The sequence below is a fragment of the Scyliorhinus torazame genome, chromosome 5, assembly GCF_047496885.1.
Source record: "Scyliorhinus torazame isolate Kashiwa2021f chromosome 5, sScyTor2.1, whole genome shotgun sequence".
Lineage (NCBI taxonomy): Eukaryota > Metazoa > Chordata > Chondrichthyes > Carcharhiniformes > Scyliorhinidae > Scyliorhinus > Scyliorhinus torazame.
The window spans coordinates 187,684,171-187,702,847 of record NC_092711.1 but is presented as its reverse complement, the minus strand read 5'-3'; positions in this window follow the sequence as shown (position 1 = coordinate 187,702,847).

The window sequence follows — 18,677 nt, the reverse complement described above, 5'->3', positions numbered from 1 at the left end:
AGACAGAACTCAGGAGAGGTTACGATAGTTCCCATCCCACAAAATATGACGCAGTGTATGGAAAGGCTCAGTAAACCAAGGTCCACCACACCAAGGAAACAAAAAGGGACGGTCAATAGAGAATTAAAGGTGCTATATTTAAATGCGCACAGTGTACGGAACAAGGTAGATGAGCTTATGGCCCAGATTGTGACTGGCAGGCATGATGTGGTAGGCATCACAGAAATGTGGTTGCAGGGGGCGCAATATGCACCACGAAATAGAAAGGGCATGTCAGAAACGCAAGGTCACAGTGATCATGGGGGACTTCAATATGCAGGTGGGCTGGGTAAATAATGCTGCCAGTGGACCCAAGGGAAGGGAATTCATTGAATGTTTACAGGAGGGCTTTTTGGAACAGCTTGTGATGGAGCCCACGAGGGAACAGGCCATTCTGGACTTAGTGTTATGTAATGAGCCAGACTTGATTAAAGATCTTAAAGTAAGGGAACACTTAGGAGGCAGTGAAAAATTAAAATGAAATGAAATGAAAAATGGCTTATTATCACAAGTAGGCTTCAAATGAAGTTACTGTGAAAAGCCCCTAGTCGCCACATTCCGGCGCCCGATCGGGGAGGCTGTTACGGGAATCGAACCATGCTGCTGGCCTGTTTCGATCTGCTTTCAAAGCCAGCGATTTAGCCCTGTGCTAAACAGCCCCATTAGTGATCACAATATGGGAGAATTCAATCTCCAATTTGAAAGAAAGAAGGTCGAATCAGATGTAAAGGTGTTACAGTTAAATAAAGGTCACTCCAGGGGCATGAGGGAGGAACTGACGAAAATCGACTGGGAGCAGCACCTAGTGGGAAAGACACTAGAACAGCAATGGCAGGAGTTTCTGGGAGTAATTGAGGACACGGTACAGAGGTTCATCCCAAAGAAAAGAAAGGTTATCGGAGGGGGGATTAGGCAGCCATGGCTGACAAAGGAAGTTAGGGAATGCATCAAAGCAAAAGAGAAAGCCTATAATGTGGCAAAGATTAGTGGGAAGTCAGAAGATTGGGAAGGCTACAAAAACAAACAGAGGATAACAAAGAGAGAAATAAGGAAAGAGAGGATCAAATATGAAGGTAGGCTAGCCAGTAACATTAGGAATGATAGTAAAAGTTTCTTTAAATACATTAAAAACAAACGGGAGGTAAAAGTAGACATTGGGCCGCTCCAAAATGACGCTGGTAATCTAGTGATGGGAGACAAGGAAATAGCTGAGGAACTAAATAAGTACTTTGCGTCAGCCTTCACAGTAGAAGACATGAGTAATATCCCAACAATTCAGGAGAGTCAGGGGGCAGAGTTGAATATGGTAGCCATCACAAAGGAGAAAGTGCTAGAGAAACTAAGAGGTCTAAAAATTGATACATCTCCGGATGGGCTACATCCTAGAGATCTAAAGGAGATAGCTGAAGAAAAAGTGGAGGTGTTAGTCATGATCTTTCAAAAGTCACTGGAGTCAGGGAAAGTCCCAGAGGATTGGAAAATCGCTGTTGTAGCCCCCCTGTTCAAGAAGGGAACAAAAAAAAAGATGGAAATCTATAGGCCAATTAGCGTAACCTCGGTTGTTGGCATGATTCTAGAATCCATCGTTAAGGATGAGATTTCTAAATTCTTGGAAGTGCAGGGTCGGATTAGGACAAGTCAGCATGGATTTAGTAAGGGGCGGTCGTGCCTGACAAACCTGTTAGAGTTCTTTGAAGAGATAGCAAATAGGTTAGACCAAGGAGAGCCAATGGATGTTATCTATCTTGACTTCCAAAAGGCCTTTGATAAGGTGCCTCACGGGAGACTGCTGAGTAAAATAAGGGCCCATGGTATTCGAGGCAAGGTACTAACATGGATTAACGATTGGCTGTCAGGCAGAAGGCAGAGAGTTGGGATAAAAGGTTCTTTTTCGGAATGGCAACCGGTGACGAGTGGTGTCCCGCAGGGTTCAGTGTTGGGGCCACAGCTGTTCTCTTTATATATTAAAGATCTAGATGACGGGACTGGGGGCATTCTAGCTAAGTTTGCCGATGATACAAAGATAGGTGGAGGGGCAGATAGTATTGAGGAGGTGGGGAGGCTGCAGAAAGATTTGGACAGTTTAGGAGAGTGGTCCAAGAAATGGCTGATGAAATTCAACGTGGGCAAGTGCGAGGTCTTGAACTTTGGAAAAAAGAATAGAGGCATGGACTATTTTCTAAACGGTGACAAAATTCATAGTGCTGAAGTGCAAAGGGACTTGGGAGTCCTAGTCCATGATTCTCTGAAGGTAAACTTGCAGGTAGAGTCCGTAATTAAGAAAGCAAATGCAATGTTGTCATTTATCTCAAGAAGCTTGGAATATAAAAGCAGGGATGTACTTCTGAAGGTTTATAAAGCATTAGTTAGGCCCATTTAGAATACTGTGAGCAATTTTGGCTCCACACCTCAGGAAGGACATACTGGCACTGGAGCGGGTCCAGCGGAGATTCACACGGATGATCCCAGGAATGTTAGGCCTAACATACGATGAACGTCTGTGGATCCTGGGATTATATTCATTGGAGTTTAGGAGGTTGAGGGGAGATCTAATAGAAACTTACAAGATAATGAATGGCTTAGATAAGGTGGACGTAGGGAAGTTGTTTCATAGATTATCATAGAATTTACAGTGCAGAAGGAGGCCATTCGGCCCATCGAGTCTGCACCGGCTCTTAGAAAGAGCACCCTACCCAAGGTCAACACCTCCACCCTATCCCCATAACCCCACCCAACACTAAGGGCAATTTATCATGGCCAATCCACCTTACCTGCACATCTTTGGACTGTGGGTGGAAACCGGAGCACCCGGAGGAAACCCACGCACACACGGGGAGGATGTGCAGACTCCGCACAGACAGTGACCCAAGCCGGAATCGAACCTGGGACCCTGGAGCTGTGAAGCAATTGTGCTATCCACAATGCTACCGTGCTGCCCCAAATTAGCAGGGGAGACAAGGACCCGGGAGCACAGCCTTAGAATAAAAGGGAGTCACTTTAGAACAGAGATGAGGAGAAATTTCTTCAGCCAGAGAGTGGTGGGTCTGTGGAATTCATTGCCACAGAGGGCGGTGGAGGCCAGTACGTTGAGTGTCTTTAAGACAGAAGTTGATAAATTCTTGATTTCTCGAGGAATTAAGGGCTATGGAGAGAGAGCGGGTAAATGGAGTTGAAATCAGCCATGATTGAATGGTGGAGTGGACTCGATGGGCCGAATGGCCTTACTTCCGCTCCTATGTCTTATGGTCTTATGGTGACGGGGGAAATGTGTTGTGTGGCGGCAACATGCTGGAGTTAGCGGAAATGATGGAGGATGGTCCTGTGAATTCAGAGGCTGGTGGAGTGAAATAAAGTGTGAGACATTCTTTGTGGGTACTTGGGAATCCCACCCACTGGAGACATATCCAGGTCACCGGGAACCAGCTCACTCACAACCAGTGCCCTCACCCTTCAAGCCTTTCGGTGTCTTGTCTGTTAACAAGTATTCTGATTGTCCCGAAGCTGATATTAGGTTTTAAATAAGGTAAAGGTGCCTTGACTACCTCTGTTCAGTTGGACAGTTGACACGTCATTCTTCCCTAATTCCCTTCACAAATATTCACTTAGCTGGAGACTGGGTTTTCTGGTTTGGTTCCTTCTTCACTTTCCTCCCGAGCACAAACAATCTTTTCCTAATCTCTCAATTCGCCGCCTTGCAGCATGAGGAAATTATGTGAAATGGGAATGAGGAAATGTTTGTTTTTTCTTCAATTTCCAAGAAAGGGGCAATTTAGCGATGCCAATCTGCCTCCTCTGCCTTGATATCATGGGCAGTCACTCTCACCTCACCCCTGGAGTTCAGCTCTTTTGTCCATGTTTATACCAAGGCTGTAATGCGGTAACAAGCTGTGTGGTCGTGGCAGATCCCAATCTACCGGCCCGTGAGCAGATTATTGCTCAGTACGTGCCTCCTGATATCAGTTTGGCTTTTAATAAACATTTTATTGAGGTATTTTCTGGAATTATAACAACAACACAATAAACAATGTACATGAAACTATAAACATAGTGCAAAAGCTGTCTCCCTCCCTCACAGGTCCCACCTTTATTAACCCCCTAGTCAAAGCTACCTAACGCCTCCCCCCTTCTGCTGACGATTAATTTTCCGCGAAGAAGTTGACGAACGGTTGCAACCTCCGGGCGAACCCTATCGTTGACCCACTCAAGGCGAACTTGATTTTCTCCAAACAGAGAAAGCTAGCCAGTTCCAATAGCCAGGTCTCCGACTTCGGGGGTTTTGAGTCCTTCCAAGCCAATAGTATACATCTCTGGGCTACCAGGGAAGCAAGGGCCAAAACGTCTGCCTCTTTCTCCTGCTGGATTCCCGGGTCTTCCGACACCCCAAATATCGCCACCTCTGGACTCAGCACCACCCTTGATTTTAGCACTGTGGACATGACATCTGCAAACCCTGCCAAAATCCCCTAAGCTTCGGACATGTCCAGCTCATGTGGACATGGTTCGCTGGTTCTCCCGCACACTTTGCACACCTGTCTTCCACCCCAAAGAATCTGCTCATCCGGGTCACTGTCATGTGAGCCCGGTGAATGACCTTAAATTGTATCAGGCTGAGCCTGGCACATGTTGCGGACGCATTCACTCTACTCAATGCGTCTGCCCATAGGCCATCCTCTATCTCTCCTCTCAGCTCCTCCTCCCACTTGCACTTCAGCTCCTCGGTCTGCGACTCCTCTGACCCCATAACTTCCTTGTAAATGTCCGAGATGCTCCATTCTCCTACCCACCCTCTGGAAACTACCCTGTCCTGAATCCCCCATAGCGGTAGGAGCTGGAAGGTTGACACCTGTTTACATAGGATGTCCCCCCACCTGCAGATACCTGAATTTGTTTCCCCTTGCCAACATAAATTTCTCCTCCAGCGCCCTCATACTTGGAAACCTCCCCTCCATAAACATATCCCCCATCCTCTCAGTCCCTACTCTCCGCCATATCCGGAACCCCCCATCCATACTTCCCGGGCAAACCGGTGATTATTACAGATTGGGGACCAGACCGATGCTCCCTCTGCTCCCACGTGTCTCCTCCATTACCCCCAGACTCTCAGGGCCGCCACTACCACGGGCCTGGTGAAGGACCGAGCCAGTGGGATCGGCAGAACGCAGTTACGAATGCCCCCAAACTGGTACCCTTCCATGAAGACGCCTCCATATGCTCCCATGCCGACCCCTCACCTACCACCCACTTCCTGATCTTGGCTATATTCCCCGCCCAGTAATAGTTACTAAAATTTGGCAGCACCAGCCCACCCTCTCCCTGACTCCGCTCAAGCATTACCTTCATTACCAGCGGGATCTTGCCCGCCCTAACATAGCCAGTGATCACTTTGTTGACCCGTTTAAAGAAGGACCGCAGAATAAAGATGGGGAGACATTGAAACATGAACAGGAATCTCGGGAGGACCGTCATCTTCACCGTCTGCACTCTCCCAGCTAATGACAACAGGAGCGCATCCCATCTCCGAAAATCGTTCTTCATTTGGTCTACTAGCCGCGCCAGATTTAATTTATGCAGCCGGTCCCATTCCGGCGCCACTTGAATGCCTAGGTACATAAATATTCCCCCCACTAATCTAAATGACAACTCTCCCAATTGCCTCTCGTGTCCCCTCGCCTGGATCGCAAACATCTCACTTTTCCACATATTTAGCTTATACCCTGAAAACCGGCCAAATTCCCCGAGAATCCTCATGATTTCTTCCATCCCCTCTAATGGGTCCGATACATACAGAAGCAGGTCGTCTGCAGAGAGCAAGACTCTGTGCTCTACCACCCCCCCCCCCCCCCCTCCACGCCCCCACCCGGACCAGCCTCTTCCAGCCCCTTGAGCCTCTCAGAGCAATTGCCAACGGCTCTATAGCTAGCGCGAACAACAGTGGTGTGAGGGGGCACCCTGTCCCATTCCCCGGTGCAGTCTAAAATAGTCCGATATTCGTCCATACACTTGCCACAGGAGCCTTATACAACAACGTGACCCAGTCAATAAAGCCCCGCCCGAACCCGAACTGTCCCAGTACCTCCCATAGATAATCCCATTCTACCCGATCAAAACTCTTTTCTGCATCCATTGCGATCACTACCTCCACGTCCCAACCTTCCAAGGGCATCATGATCACATTTAACAGCCTTCTTACATTGGCCACCAACTGCCTACCTTTAACAAACCCCGTCTGGTCCTCCCCAATAACGTCCGGAACACAATCCTCAATCCTGGAGGACAACATTTTGGCCAGCGGTTTGGCATCCACATTCAACAGGGATATCAGCCTGTAGGACCCACACAGCCCCGGGTTGTTGTCCCGCTTCAGAATCAGCGAAATCTTGGTCTGTGACATCGTCGGGGGCAGCACCCCTCTTTTCGTTGCCTCATTGAACATCCTCATGGACACCGGCCCAATATCCCAGAGAACCTTTTATAAAACTCCACTGGGTACCCGTCCGATCCAGGGCTTTACCCGCCTCTATGGCTTTCAGACCCTCCACTATCTCTTCCAACCCGATCGAGGCCCCCAGCCCTTCTACCAGCTCCCCGTCCACCTTTGAGAAATTCAGCACCCCCCCCCCCCCCCCCCCCCAGGAAGTGCCTCAGCCCCGAGGGGGTTCCGACCTATACAGCCTACTGTAGAAATCCCTAAATGCCTTATTCACCCCTGCTGAATCTCCAACCAGGCTGCCATCTCCGTCATTTACTTTCCCTATCTCCCTCCCTCTTTCTAAGCTGCTGTGCAAGCATTCTGGTGGCCTTCTCTCCATACTCATAGATCGCCCCCTCGCCTTTCTCAGCTGCTCCACTGCCCTCCCTGTGGTTAACAAGCCAAACTCCGCCTGTAGCCTCTGCCATTACCTTTAAAGCCCTGTCTCTGGGGTCTCCGCATACCTCCTATCGATCTGTAGTATCTCCTTGACCAGTTGGTCCATCTCTGCCCTGTCCACCTTCTCCCTATGAGCCTGGATCGAGATCAGCTCCCCTCTAACCACCGCCTTCAGTCTTTCCCAGACCACCGCTGCTGAAATTTCCCCCGTGTCGTTGACCTGCAGGTAATTCTGAATACATTTCCTCAGCCGCTCGCACACCCCTTCATCAGCCACAAGTCCCACGTCTAACCTCCAGTCAGGGCGCTGGTTACTGTCTTTACTAACCTGCAGGTCAACCCAGTGCGGAGCATGGTCTGAGATTGTGATCGCCGAGTATCACCGAGTCCAACACCCCTGCCAGTGAGGCCCTGCTGAAAATAAAGAAATCGATCCAGGAGTAGACTTTATGCACGTGTGAGTAGAAGGAGAACTCCTTCACCCCCGACTGCCCAAATCTCCATGGATCCATCCCCCCATCCGCCATCTGCTCCATGAACCCTTTTTGTTCCTTTGCCATTGCTGGCACTCTGCCCGTTTTCGAGCTTGACCAGTCCAAGTGAGGGTCAATAACTGTGTTGAAGTCCCATCCCATGACCAACCTGGGCGAGACGAGGTCCGGTAACTTCCCCAGCATCCTCTTTATAAACTCCACATCATCCCAATTTGGTGCATACACATTTACTAATACTACCTGCACCCCCTCCAATTTCCCACTGACCACAAGGTACCGACCTCCCACATCCGAGACTATTCTAACCACCTCAAACATCACCCGCTTATTGATCAGGATCGCGACCCCTCTAGTCTTTGAATCCAGTCCCGAGTAACAGACCTGACTGATCCGTCCTTACCTCATTCTAATCTGGTCAGTTACTCTACAATGCATATCCTGCAACATTACCATGTCCGCCTTCAGTCCCCTAAGATGCGCGAACATACATGCCCTCTTGACCGGCCCATTTAACCCTCGAACATTCCAGGTGATCAGCCTAGTTGGGGGGCTCATTGCCCCCCCCCCCTTTCGCCGATCAGCCATCTCCTTTTTTGGGCCCACCTCCAACCCATGCACCACGCCTCCACCGGCCCGCCCCCAGGCAGCCTTTGCACCCAACCTCCTCTCTGTCCCTTGGCCCAAGTCTCTCCCTCGTCAGCAGAACATTCCCCCCCCGCCCCAGTAACAACACTCTGTAACCCAACCCCTTTGATAAACCGAACATATGCACACACCCCACTGCGCTTCCGTGAGCTAGCGTGCCCAGCTAGCTTGGTGGCCCCCATCCCTGGTGCCGGATAGGTCGCCCACCTATTGTTCCCTCCCCACCCTCCCCCGCTCATACAAACATACTCCAACATCAAACAATCCTCACACAATTGCCCGACAGAAGAGCACCAAAATCTAAACAAGCACACCTCCATCCCCCAACAGTGCAAATGAAAACCTTAACTCACTCAGCTCTGCCACTGGTCCCAAATCAATACCGCTTTACAGGCATTACAAACAGCTTCCACAAAGCGAAAAACGAGAATTTATTTTTCAAAGAACAGAGAAACAAAAAGAAGAAAAAAACACATGAACGCTGCAGCCAAGTTCAAAAGCTCTCAGTGCACCACCAGTCCTTTCCTTTTCATGAAGTCCAGCGCGTCCTCAGGCGACTCGAAATAGAAATGTTGTTCCTCGTACGTGATCAGAGGCAGGCCGGATATAACAGTCCGAACTTTATCTTTTTCTTAAAAAGTATCGACCTAATCTGGTTGAAGCCTGCTCTTCTCCTGGCCACCTCCACAGCCAGGTCTTGGTAGACCCTCAGGATACTATTGTCCCACTTACAGCTCCGTGTCTTCTTGGCCCACTGCAGAATGTGTTCCTTATCCAAGTAATCCAAGTTCCTGTAGAATCTCACCACCATTGCCCTTGGGGGGGGGGGGGTCACCCGTTCGCAGCTTCCTTGCGAGTGCTCTGTGAGCCCTGTCCACTTCCAAGGGTCAGGAGAATTCCCCACCCCCCAGGAGCTTCTCAAATATATCTGCGATGTATGCCCCAGTGTCCGTGCCTTCGGACCCCTCCGGGAGCCCAACGATTCTCAAGTTCTGCCGGTGGGACCTATTCTCTAGGTCCTCCACTTTCTCCAGGAGCTCCTTCTGCTGGTCTCTAGCATCCCCACCTCCAACTCCACCGCAGTTGGATGTTCCTCCTGCTCAGCCAGCACCTTCTCCACCTTCTGGATCACCCGATCTTGGGCGTCCAATCTAAGCTCCAGCCGCTCAGTCAAGTCTTTTATCGGGTCCAAGCAGCCCCGTTTCTGTGTAGCAAAGCCTTCCTGAATAACTTGAATCAGCTGCTCCATTGACCACTGGGTTGACAAACCAGAGGTCCCGTCCTCCTCCATGCTGTCTCCCGCTGCAGCTTCAGCCCAAGCCTTCTCTGTCTTTCTGTTTCTGCCTTTACGAGCACTTCCGGTCCTTCTCTCCATGCACCGATGTGGGAACTCAGTACACAATTGCCTCTGTCTTCAGTTTTATAGTTCAAGTCCGGTAGAAAATCGGGGGAAAAGGTCCAAAAGTCCGACCTGAGCGGGAGCCACCAAATGTGCGACTTACTCCTTCATAACCGCCACCGGAAGTCCCTTGATATCAGTTTTGTAAGAAGTCTTACAACACCAGGTTAAAGTCCAACAGGTTTGTTTACATAGAACATAGAACAATACAGCGCAGTACAGGCCCTTCGGCCCACGATGTTGCACCGAAACAAAAGCCATCTAACCTACACTATGCCATTATCATCCATATGTTTATCCAATAAACTTTTAAATGCCCTCAATGTTGGCGAGTTCACTACTGTAGCAGGTAGGGCATTCCACGGCCTCACTACTCTTTGCGTAAAGAACCTACCTCTGACCTCTGTCCTATATCTATTACCCCTCAGTTTAAAGTTATGTCCCCTCGTGCCAGCCATATCCATCCGCGGGAGAAGGCTCTCACTGTCCACCCTATCCAACCCCCTGATCATTTTGTATGCCTCTATTAAGTCTCCTCTTAACCTTCTTCTCTCCAACGAAAACAACCTCAAGTCCATCAGCCTTTCCTCATAAGATTTTCCCTCCATACCAGGCAACATCCTGGTAAATCTCCTCTGCACCCGCTCCAAAGCCTCCACGTCCTTCCTATAATGCGGTGACCAGAACTGTACGCAATACTCCAAATGCGGCCGTACCAGAGTTCTGTACAGCTGCAACATGACCTCCCGACTCCGGAACTCAATCCCTCTACCAATAAAGGCCAACACTCCATAGGCCTTCTTCACAACCCTATCAACCTGGGTGGCAACTTTCAGGGATCTATGTACATGGACACCTAGATACCTCTGCTCATCCACACTTTCAAGAACTTTACCATGAGCCAAATATTCCGCATTCCTGTTATTCCTTCCAAAGTGAATCACCTCACACTTCTCTACATTAAACTCCATTTGCCACCTCTCAGCCCAGCTCTGCAGCTTATCTATATCCCTCTGTAACCTGCTACATCCTTCCACACTATCGACAACACCACCGACTTTAGTATCGTCTGCAAATTTACTCACCCACCCTTCTGCGCCTTCCTCTAGGTCATTGATAAAAATGACAAACAGCAACGGCCCCAGAACAGATCCTTGTGGTACTCCACTTGTGACTGTACTCCATTCTGAACATTTCCCATCAACCACCACCCTCTGTCTTCTTTCAGCTAGCCAATTTCTGATCCACATCTCTAAATCACCCTCAATCCCCAGCCTCCGTATTTTTTGCAATAGCCTACCATGGGGAACCTTATCAAACGCTTTGCTGAAATCCATATGCACCACATCAACTGCTCTACCCTCGTCTACCTGTTCAGTCACCTTCTCAAAGAACTCAATAAGGTTTGTGAGGCATGACCTACCCTTCACAAAGCCACGCTGACTATCCCTGATCATATTATTCCTATCTAGATGATTATAAATCTTGTCTCTTATAATCCCCTCCAAGACTTTACCCACTACAGACGTGAGGCTCACCGGTCTATAGTTGCCGGGGTTGTCTCTGCTCCCCTTTTTGAACAAAGGGACCACATTTGCTGTCCTCCAGTCCTCTGGCACTATTCCTGTAGCCAATGATGACATAAAAATCAAAGCCAAAGGTCCAGCAATCTCTTCCCTGGCCTCCCAGAGAATCCTAGGATAAATCCCATCAGGTCCCGGGGACTTATCTATTTTCAGTCTGTCCAGAATTGCCAACACCTCTTCCCTACGTACCTCAATGCCATCTATTCTATTAGCCTGGGGCTCAGTATTCTCCTCCACAACATTATCTTTTTCCTGAGTGAATGCTGACGAAAAATATTCATTTAGTATCTCGCCTATCTCTTCAGACTCCACACACAATTTCCCATCCCTGTCCTTGACTGGTCCTACTCTTTCCCTAGTCATTCGCTTATTCCTGACATACCTATAGAAAGCTTTTGGGTTTTCCTTGATCCTTCCTGCCAAATACTTCTCATGCCCCCTCCTTGCTCGTCTTAGCTCTCTCTTTAGATCCTTCCTCGCTACCTTGTAACTATCCATCGCCCCAACCGAAACTTCACACTTCATCTTCACATAGGCCTCCTTCTTCCCCTTAACAAGAGATTCCACTTCCTTGGTAAACCACGGTTCCCTTGCTCGACGCCTTCCTCCCTGTCTGACCGGTACATACTTATCAAGAACACGCAGTAGCTGATCCTTGAACAAGCCCCACTTATCCAGTGTGCCCAACACTTGCAGCCTACTTCTCCACCTTATCCCCCCCAAGTCACGTCTAATGGCATCATAATTGCCCTTCCCCCAGCTATAACTCTTGCCCTGCGGTGTATACTTATCCCTTTCCATCATTAACGTAAACGTCACCGAATTGTGGTCACTGTCCCCAAAGTGCTCTCCTCCCTCCAAATCCAACACCTGGCCTGGTTCATTACCCAAAACCAAATCCAACGTGGCCTCGCCTCTTGTTGGCCTGTCAACATATTGTTTCAGGAAACCCTCCTGCACACACTGTACAAAAAACGACCCATCTATTGTACTCGAACTATATCTTTTCCAGTCAATATTTGGAAAGTTAAAGTCTCCCATAATAACTACCCTGTTACTTTCGCTCATATCCAGAATCATCTTCGCCATCCTTTCCTCTACATCCCTAGAACTATTAGGAGGCCTATAAAAAACTCCCAACAGGGTGACCTCTCCTTTCCTGTTTCTAACTTCACCCATACTACCTCGGAAGAAGAGTCCCCATCTAGCATCCTCTCCGCCACCGTAATACTGCTCTTGACTAGCAGCGCCACACCTCCCCCTCTTTTGCCTCCTTCTCTGAGCTTACTAAAACACCTAAACCCCGGAACCTGCAACATCCATTCCTGTCCCTGCTCTATCCATGCCTCCGAAATGGCCACAACATCGAAGTCCCAGGTACCAACCCATGCTGCCAGTTCCCCTACCTTGTTTCGTATACTCCTGGCATTGAAGTAGACACACTTCAAACCACCTACCTGAACACTGGCCCCCTCCTGCGACGTCAAATCTGTGCTCCTGACCTCTATACTCTCATTCTCCCTTACCCTAAAACTACAATCCAGGTTCCCATGCCCCTGCTGCATTAGTTTAAACCCCCCCAAAGAGCACTAACAAATCTCCCCCCCAGGATATTTGTGCCCCTCAGGTTCAGATGTAGACCATCCTGTCTGAAGAGGTCCCGCCTTCCCCAGAAAGAGCCCCAGTTATCCAGAACACTAGCTTTCGGAGCACTGCTCCTTCCTCATTCACCTGAGGAAGGAGTAGTGCTCCGAAAGCTAGTGATACAAAACAAACCTGTTGGACTTTAACCTGGTGTTTTAAGACTTCTCACTGTGCTCAACCCAGTCCAACACGGCATCTTCACATCATGGATAGCAGTTTTGATTACCCCTTCCATCACTTTCCCGCCGACCAAGATTAGACAAGGGCATGAAAATTGGTCTTGTTAGATTTATTCTAATTTTTGTGTTGGTGAATTTTCTGAAGTCACCTCATCCGGTTATTTGTTGTTTTGTCTGCGGCCCTTTATGCTTGGACATGACAGGGCTGCAGAGCTTAGATCTGCTCTTTGGATGAGGAACACAATGATAGTATTATTTCAACAGAGCAGGAGACTGAAGCAGTATTGGTTAAAACAGGGTGACGTGTAACACAAACCGAGACACGACCTGTCTGATGTACATTTGGAGAGGAAGAGATTAATAACAACAGAGACAATGTCCATTGCTGGACGAATTGACGATATGTCTGCTTCATGTGGTATAAGCCATCAAGTTTCACTTCCATCTGCTGGAAACACATTGAAATTGCAGCTACTGCGAAAATGTTGATGTCAGTTCCTGTCCTATTATGCTCATGAACCCAAAGTCTATTTCCGATGACGTATAACTTCATCGGCTTCTACAACCAATGGCAAATTGAACGGTGAACTAATTATGGATGGACAACGCTGATTGACGCAAGTCGATGTCAGCAAAGGAGCAAAGAGTCTCAATTCCTGGTAACGTGTCTCTGCTCATCGGATTAAAGGGGGGAATGTTGGCCAGGGCACTGCATGGGGACCGTGTGAGATTTAATTCACATCTCAACAGATAGGATATGAGGATATTTTATTGGTTCATAATATCACATGAATATCGCTGGGGCCGTTTTTTCCGATTCTTAAATATTACGGAGCCTCGCAGCTAGTCAAAATGGGTAAACTAAATTGAAGTATGTTTTACCCGCCTTTGGAACAAGATGGCATATTCTCCTGTGCACCAGTGTGTGCTAGTGTGTCTGTGCGTGTCTGTCTGCTTGTTTGTGTGTGCTAGTGTGTGTGCTTGTGTGTTTGAGTGTGTGTGTATGTGTGTGTGCAAGCATGTGAAGGGGATGTATACGTTGTGCATACGTCGGAATGTGTGTGTGAGAGAGAGACTTTGTATGTGTATGTGTGAGACAATGTGCACAACTGTGTGTGTTGGTGTGAGAATGTGCATGCGTGTGTGCGCGTGTGCACAGACACATGTGTGCGTGTGAGAGGAAGAGTGCGTGTGGCAGACTGTGTGCGCTCGTGTGTGTATGTGAAACACATCAGACTGTTTGAGAACTAATTTCATAAAGATGAACGACTTCTTTCTATTTACGAGATGAGGGATTTGCGACAAATGGCTCCATATCCAATGGGGTGTCTCCATATGCTGCAGCTTTGGCCAGTCCTGAGAGGCCGATTGTGCCGCAAGGTCAGAGCCAGAATGAAACTACCTGGTGTGGTTTTGGGTTGATGTTTCCTCATTTGTGTCTATTGTGAAAACACTGCAACAACCGAGTCATCGTGGGGATACACAATACCCCCCGGAAATGCCGCAGTTTTCCTCTGGGTGTAGTAAGTAACTTTCAAGTGTAAAAATCTATACTTAGGGCCTTCAGGTCACTCTCCAAACATAATTCAAGCGGAGCTTTGGGTAAGTGCTTGCATCCCATGGACGGATCGGAGGAAGCTGACTCTGGTTGATGAGTTTAACAGACTTGGAAGCTGTGCCTTTGAGAGGATTCCCTCATTCCTGAAACCAAAGGGAAAATGCTGGAAAATCACAGCAGGTCTGGCAGCATCTGTAGGGAGAGAAAAGAGCCAACGTTTTGAGTCCAGATGTACCTTTGTCAAAGCTCAAAGCTTGACAAAGCTTAAGAGGATTGCCTCATTCTTGAATTTGTCCTGTCAGTGAATACTCACAATGCACCGGACACACATCCAAGCTGGAAATGATGGAGCTGCTTTTCTGAGAGCTGTAAATGGTCCATGTTTCAAAGAACCCGTAAACAATCAGCTTGGTCCTCGGGGTCAGCTTGATGTTTATTCCATGTATGTTTTATGAGTCAACTGGTAACTTCTTTCCACATGGTTTTCTCATTTCTGCATTATGGAACCGACTCTCTGTAACCTGGAAACTGGGCGGCAGAATTTGAGACTCACTTCCAGCCGGGTGATATTTGTGGTTGAAATGCAACTCCTTGTCCCATCACCAAGTTTTTCTTGACGTTTACAGTCAGCGAGAAGTTACAGCCAATGGGCGAGGCATTAACCGAGTCATCGTTGGTCTTCCAGACTTCCCTGTACATCCCTGGGTTGGTGGATATAATAAACCAGTACAGGGGGCGTTGTTGTCTGTCATGCAATGTTACCTGCTAGAAACGGTACACTGATTACCAGAGTCCATGATCCACATGGCCCAGCTGCAGCAAAATGTCTGTTGCAGGTGAGGCTCGAACTCAAAATCACGAAATAGTTCACTAATAGTTCTGCTTTATAAGCACCGCGCGCTAACCGATTGCGCCACTGGAACACGAGACAGCCAAATGGTTTCATTTAATTACATTTTACACGGAATAGTTGCGACAAATGTGTTCGTTTTGGTGACAAACTGACAAATCCAGAATCGTGTAAAATCGCATCTTTTAGCTCCCCATTCCAGGCATTTCCACATCCATCAAATATCACCCACCTGAAGATTTAGCCTGTTCTTCGCTCTAATGATTATGGTCAAGTTTCTGTGAGCCACCAGGAGGAAACTCACGCAGACATGGGGAGAAGTAGCAGACTCCGCACAAGACAGTGACACAACTGGGAATCGAACCCAGCTCCCAGTGCTAATCACTGTGCTACCATGACGCCTACGGTCATTGCGTCAATCAGCAGTCGCCATTCAAAAAGGTGATATCGCCGCTGACAAGTTTCAAACCTGTAAGGGTTCCCTGGATTCTGGAAAGTTCCCAAAGGATTGGAAGCATGCTAATGTAACTCCCTTATTCAAAAAGGGAGATAGGCAACAAGTAGGAAACTATAGATCAGTTAGCTTGACCTCTGTGGTGGGAAAGTTGCTGGAATCAATCATTGAGAAGCTGACTGAATATTTGGAAAGACAAACCTCAATCACCATTGTCAGCATGGTTTTATGAGGGGTATGTCATGCTTGTCAAACTTGCTTGAGTTCTTTGAGGACGTAACCAGCAAAGTGGATAATGGAGAACCCGTGGATGTGGTATATCTAGACTTCCAGAAGGCATTTGGCAAAGATTGATCCAGATGGTTAGATTGCAGGAGGTTGGAGGTGGAATACTAGATTGGATGGATGATTGGCTGATTGACAGAAAGCAAAATGTCGGTTACATGGGTCCTTCTCTGGCTGGCGAACTGTAACTAGTGGGTGCCATAGTGTTCAGTCCTCCGACCTCAACTGTTTACAATCTATATAAATGAACTGCAAGCAGGGACAGAGTGTAACATAGCAAAATTTGTGGATGATACTAAAATAGGTGGGAAAGCAGGCAGCGATCGGCGGCCCGGTAGCACAGTGGTTAGCAATGTTGCTTCACAAAACCAGCGTCCCAGGTTCAATTCCTGCTTGGGTCACTGTCTGTACAGAGTCTGCACATTCTCCCTGTGTCTGCATGGGTTTCCTCCAAGTGCTCTGGTTTCATCCCAAAAGACGTGATTGTTCGGTGAGTTATAAATTCTGAATTCTCCCTCAGTGTAACTGAACAGTGGCCACTCGGGGATTTTCACAGTAACTTCATTGTGGTGTTAATGTAAGCCTACTTGTGACAATAATAAAGATTATTATTGTTAGAAGAGGAGATATAGATTTTACAGACGGATATAGGTAGGCTAGGAGATTGGGTCAAAATTTGGCAGATGAAATTTAATGCAGATAAGTGTGAGGTTATCCGTTTTGGCCGAAAAAATAGTCAGGCAAATTATTATTTAAATGGAAAACAGATTCAAAATGTGCCTGGGCAGAGGGATCTGGGTGCCTTTGTTCGTGAGTCGCAGAAAGTCGGTATGCAGGTACAGAATGTATTAAGAACGGCAAATGGAATATTCGCCGTTTATTGCAAAAAGACTGGAGTATAAAAGTAGAGAAGCATTGCTGCAATTGTATAGGGTGTTGGTGAGACCACATCTGGAGTATTGTGTCTTGTTTTGGTCTCCTTATTTGAGGAAGGATGTGGTCACATTGGAAGCAGTTCAGAGGAGGTTCACCAGATTGATTCAGGGATGAAGGGGTTGATTTATGAGGAGAGATTAAACAGTTTGGGTTTATACTCGCTGGAGTTCAGAAGGAAGAGGGACAGCTGATTGAGATATATAAAATACTAATAGGGATTGATAAAGTAAAGGTAGATTAAATGTTCCTCCGCGTGGGGAAATCTAGAACGAGAGGTCATAGATATAGGTTTCATAGAATTTACAGTGCAGAAGGAGGCCATTCGGCTCATCGAGTCTGCACCAGCTCTTGGAAAGAGCACCCTACCCAAGTTCAACACCTCCACCCTATCCCCATAACCCAGTAACCCCACCCAACACTAAGGGCAATTTTGGACACTGAGGGAAATTCATCATGGCCAATCCACCTAACCTGCACATGTTTGGACTGTGGGAGGAAACCAGAGCACCCAGAGGAAACCCACGCACACACAGGGAGGATGTGCACACTCCGCACAGATAGTGACCCAAGCCAGAATCGAACCTGGGACCCAGGAGCTGTGAAGCAATTGTGCTATCCACAATGCTACCATGCTGCCCTTCTGAGAGTCAGTAGATTTAAAACTGAGATGACAGAGGGTGGTGAATTTGTGGAACTCGCTGTCCCATAGTGCGGCAGAGGCTCAATCATTAAATGGTTTCAAGAGATAGGTAGATATATTTCTGATTTTAAAAACGGGTGAAAGGGATATAGGGAACAGGTAGGGAGGTGGACTAGAGACCAGGAAGTGATCAGCCACGATCTGATTGAATGGTGAAGAAGGCTTGAAGGGCTGAATTACTTACTTCTGATCCTAATTCCTAAAAATCCCTGTTGTAAAAATCGGGGAACTGAACCACATCCCGTACCAGCCTCCCCGAACAGGCGTTGGAATGTGACGACTAGGGGCTTTTCACAGTAACTCCATTGAAGCCTACTCGCGACAATAAGCGATTTTCATTTCATTTTCATTTCATTGACACAAAGAGACATCTGTGCCCAGAGTAGAGGCCTGAGGAGAGACAAAAACCTGAGAGAGGTCACTAATTGGGCTCAGTTTTATGCCATTTCTGACTTGATATTTGCTGAGTTCACGCTGATGAACGGTGACGAATGAACACGGAAGTGAAACAGGAAAATCACTCAGAAGTGTTTGCAATGTTCACATTTCACTTCACCAATAATTAATTCCAGAGACTTCTAGAGGAAGGAATTCTGAGCAGCGGAGTCTGTAGAATTTCAACTCGATCATCTTACTGACTTGGCTACGGCTACAGTGATCATAACGGCATTGATGTTATTCGTATAAAATCATAGAATGGTTACAGCATTCGCCCCACCCAGTTACCTTGTAATTTAAACTGCCTCCCCTCGTGCTACCTACTCGTATAGTAGTGTAAAGTGGCCATAGACCCAGCTAACCATCGGCTGTTTTCCCCTTTGAAGGGGAGAGCTGAGTGGTGGTGATTTAAACTGAGAGTCACCACACCTCAGGCGAGGGACAAGGTTGACCAGGCGGCCCTTTATGAATAACCTCAGCCGTTCTGCATCGCGAACCAGCTCTCTAGCCAACTGACCTAAACTGGCTCTAATAGAGCACTGATTTCGTCAGATGTCTGGAACCCATTCAAATAACTTATTGACCACACAAATAAAACTTTA